Raw genomic sequence first — 5,129 nt, 5'->3', positions numbered from 1 at the left:
TAGCAAGTTCAGCTGGTAATTTCAAGAAAAGCAGTTTTAACTAAGAATTTTGCTTAAAATTTAAAGCCAGGAAGCAGGTTAGGATTCTGTTCAAATGGTAGGTACATGAACCTATCGACATCTCAAGACAGGACGCAAATCCTTAAAACTGGACAACGAAGCCTAGAAGAAATTGAGCAACGTTTTAGTTAAGTCATATAATTCAATTTCACCAATTCTGTCTCATGTACTTTATCTTCTGTTGTGGTTCGATCTTCTCAATTAAATTCTGGAATATAATATTCAATTCCAGGCTTGTCCCTATGATTAAGTTGGCCATTTTCTTAGTTTGAACTCTTTTTTCTATGTGTCTGTATTTAATTTTCCTGATATAGCACTCCCTTGAGAACTTCTTGGAGATCTGGTCTGGTGCTGGTAAATTCTTTCAGGTTTTGTTTATCTGAGAATGTTCTTGTCTTTTCTTCCCACATGAAGGATAATCTTGCCAGGTACCGTATTCTTGGTTGAAATTGCTTTTCCCTTAACACTTTGAGTATATTTTCCCATTCTTTCCTCACTCACATTGTTTCTGATGAGAGATCTGCTGTTAGCCTGATGGGATGTCCTTTGTAGGTAACTTGATGTTTTTCTCTTGCCAATCTTAACATCTTGTCTTTGTCTGTTGTTTTGGTCAATCTGGCTATAATGTGTCTTAGAGATCTTGAGATGATTCTAATTGGGGTCCTTTGTATTTCTTTGGACTGGATCTTTGAGTGCCTCTGTAGGTTTGGAAAGTTTTCTTGCAGGATTTCATAGAATAGATTACCAATGTCCTCATGAGACTCTTCGCCTTCTGGGATACCAATTATCCGGATATTTGGATGTTTGATATTATCTAGTATTTCTTGTTATTATTCTCATTTTTCTGGGCCATTTTCTCAGTCTTCGTGGTGGATTTTTCTAGGCCAGCATTTTTCTCTTCTATGTCTGAGATTCTATTTTCTGTATGATTTAATCTGCTTTTAATACTTTCAAGGGAGATTTTGACTTCCTGTATTATAGGCTTCATCTCTAACAGGTCCATTTGATTCTTTTTTTAAAGTATATAATTCCTCTTTTTGATCTTGTAAGAATTTTATTGATCAACTGGTGAAAATGCTATCTATCATCTAAGATTTTGAGGAACCTAACCCTGTGCTTCCCCTGGGATAAGGAGTCAGTATTTCCTAATTCAGTGTTCACAGTGACTTTGTGGAATGTAATTACGATGAATAATGAGAATCTGTCAAATTTTCAAGGTTACAAAATTGAAAATATCTTTAAAGTTATGGTTTGTATCCAACAGGAACTCATCAAAACACCAATGGAAACTGAATTTAACTTAATTAAACCATGCATGTTAGGTTAATCTGTTTATAGGCCTATGATTTTGGAAATAATTTTAAAGTCATATACAATTCATTATTTAATATAATTTATTTCATAATATTTATTTATATTGCTTGTATTTTAGCAAAATCATGAATTATATGTTATAATCAAGATTTCTTAGGACCAGCCCTGTTGCCTAGTGATTAAGGGTTTATATTCTGACCAAACAATTTGAAAAACACTCTGAGTGCATGAGTATATATGCTCCAAATCCTGACAGGTTGAAGAAATGAAGGAAAAACATTGTGTCATGATCATGCCCCATTGTGGGCATTTTCTCCCTTCTTCTTTGGCTTTGTCTTTCTTTGGCAAGTGTGTGTATCTTTTGGCAACAACTATGTATACACACACACACACACACACACACACACACACACATATATATATATATACACATATATATAATATACATATATATATTTAACCTGATTGTGTTCTATTAATAGTTATGATAAAAATCTAAACTATAACTGTTTTTAAAAAATTAACTGTAAAAAATTTTTTGCCAAGGGATGCATGCACTGGCTAGAGAGAAAACAGAGAGTCAGAGAAATAGAGGGAGAAAGCCCCTCCCTCCCATGAGATGTGGTTAAATCACAATCCATTCTCCATTTCTTTATTATGTCAAAATTTGGGGTACACATGCACATGTGCCTGGAATATTTTTCAAGCTGCAGGGGCAGGGATTCAAACTGCATGGTCAGACATGTGGGATCTGGCTCCCTTAGTCACTAGGTCATGAGGTTGATCCCTATAACTGTTTTAAGTGAACCCAATATGAATACATTTTCATAATAAAGTAAAAGTTTAGAAAGAACGTTTTTAAGTATTGATATATTAAAAAATTTTAAATATTAAAAATTACTAAAAGCAAAATTAAATTATAATAATAGATATTAATTATCAGTTTTCTTTTCTTTTTTTTCTCTCTCTCTCTCTCTTTTTTTTTTTTTTTTTAGTTTGCTATAGGGCATGTGTGTTTACCTGGGAGGGAGAGAGAAATGAGAAATCACCTGCCAGTGGGGATGGCCATGATGTAATTCCTTCTCTTCCAGTTTCTTCTCAGGATTTTGGACATCCATACACATCATGCTCCCAGGTTTTTTTTTTTAAGCCACCAGGTCTGGAACTTGAACTGTGCAGTTGGTCATGTGAGATCCAGCCGCATTTACCACCATGTCTTGGCTGGTCCTTGATATCAGCATTTTATTTATTTTATTTATTTATTTGTTACATTCAATTACAATACATCACTTAGCTTGTAAAGTGAATTTGCTAAGCATGAATACATCTCACACCAATCCAGTTGAGGATACTATACATGTTATCATCAACAGATAGCAATTCATTTCTGTGTCCTATAAATATCTTATCTATTTTTCTCCTTAATTTTTTCCCTCAATACTCTCCCCCTTCTCCCATCATCTTCTCATACTGTGTCCAGTATTCATAACCATTTTCCATGCTTCTATATCCTCTAATATTTCAGTTTCCAACATAAAGGGCAGAGAGTTGATATATATTAAGTGGAGACATACAGTGTCTCTATTTTATTGCCTGGCTTGCTTTATTCAGCAGTAAATCTTCCATATTCGTCCACTCACTTTTTATCAAATGACAGGATCTTGTTTTTTTTTTTTTGGCTGGGTACTATACCATAGAGTATGCGTGCCACATTTTTCAATTCATTCATCTGTTCATGGACATTTGGGTTGGTTCCATGTCTTAGTAATTGTGAATAATGCCACAACAAACATAGGTGTGCAAGCCCTTTTCCGACTGAGTGTTCTTCTATCCTTTGGGTAGATACCCAGGGGTGGAATTCCTGGATCATATGGTAGTTGTATTTGTAGATCTTTGGGGAATCTTCATATTGTTATCCACAGTGGCTGTGGATACATTCCCATCAGTAGTAAAGTAGAGTTCTCCTTTCACTGCAGCCCTACCAACACTTAACATTTTTTGTGTTTTTAATCTTCGCCATTCTGACTGGGGTTAGGTGGTTATCTCATTGTGGTTTTTATTTGTATCTCCCTTATGATGAGAGATGTTGAGCATTTTTTTCATATGCTTTTTGGCTGTTTGTATGTCTTCCTTAGAGAGTTGTTTGTTCAGTTCATTTTCCTATCTTCTAATTGGGTCAATCACTTTTTTTCAGGTAAGCTGCTCGAGTTCCCCATGAATTCTGGCTATCAGTCCCTTATCTGAGGAATAGTTTACAAAAATATTCTCCCATTCTGAGGGTTGTTGATTCACACTAATTATTTCGTCTTTTACTGTGCAGAAATTTCTTAATCTGATGTAATTCCATTAATTTGTTTTTGGGATTATTGCCTGTGTTTTGGGGGTCTTATTTAAGATGTCTTTGCCTACCCCAATGTCTTCCAGAGTTTCCCCAGTGTTTTCCACTAGTAGTTTCATAGTTTAAAGTCTTAGGTTTAGATCTTTGATCCATTTTGAGTTGATTTTTGTTAATGGTGAGAGATAGGGGTCCAGGTTCATCTTTCTGCAGGTGGAAACCCAGTTTTCCCAGCTTCATTTGCTAAAGAGGTTTCCCTTTTCCTGTTGGATTCTCTGATACCTTTTGTCAAAGATCAGTTGACTGTATGTTTTGGGGTTTATTTTGGGGGTCTCTATTCTGTTCCCTTGGCCCACCTGTCTGTTTTTGTGCCAATACCATTCTGTTTTGATTATCATAGCTTTGTAATATATTTGGGGGTAAGGTAATGAGATACCTCCTACTCCACTCTTCTTGTGCAGGATTACTTTGGCAATATGGGGGTCTTTTATGATTCTGGATAAATTCTATGATTGTCTTTTCTAAATCTGTGAAGATTGTCTCTGGTTGGGACCAGCAGTTAGCGTAATGGCTATGTCGCTGGACTCCCATGTAGTCAACCACAGTTTGCATCCCAGACATGGTGGCTTAAAACTCACTTGGGCGCGTGTGCATGCGTGCCCAAGATCCCAAGAGAGAATAGAGAAGAAGGGATTGCGGCATGGCCATCCCCTTTGGGGGGTGATTTCTCGCTTTCTGTCTCTCTGTCTCTCTCTGTCTGTCTGGTGAGCTCACGCACCCTATAACAAAAAAGAAAAAAAACACTCTCAAAAAAAAAAAAAGATTGTCTCTGGTAATTTGATTGGGATTGTATTAAATATGTAGATTAATTTGGGGAGAATTGCCATTTTGATTATATGAATTCTCCTAATCCAGGAATATGGAGTGTCTTTTTTTAAATAATTATTTTTATTTAACTTTATTTATTTATTTATTTTAATTTGAGAGAGAGACAGAGGGAAAGTGAGAAAGCAAGCTGCCAGGTCCAGGACTTGAACCATGGTCAACCATGTGGGAGTCTAGCACCTTAACTACCATGCCATCTGCTGGTCCCTCTTTCAACTTTTTTGTGTCATTTTGAATGTATTCTTTTAGATGTTTATAGTTTTCCTAAAAGAGATATTTGACTTCTTTTGTTAGATTTATTCTAGGTATCTTATACATTTTGTGGCTCTGGTAAATGGGATTCCTTTCTTCGGTTCTTCCTCAGTCTGCTTGTTGTTAGTATATGGAAAAGCTATAGATTTTTGTATGTTGATTTTGTACCCTGCTACTTTACTGTATTCATTTATTACTTCCAGGAGATTTTTTATGGATACCCTTGGGTCTTCTATGTATAGTCATGTCATCTGCAAATAGAGATAATTTCACCTCTTCTTTC

Source organism: Tupaia chinensis, unplaced genomic scaffold, assembly GCF_000334495.1.
Source record: "Tupaia chinensis unplaced genomic scaffold, TupChi_1.0 Scaffold145860_1, whole genome shotgun sequence".
NCBI lineage: Eukaryota > Metazoa > Chordata > Mammalia > Scandentia > Tupaiidae > Tupaia > Tupaia belangeri.
This window is presented reverse-complemented; position numbering follows the sequence as displayed.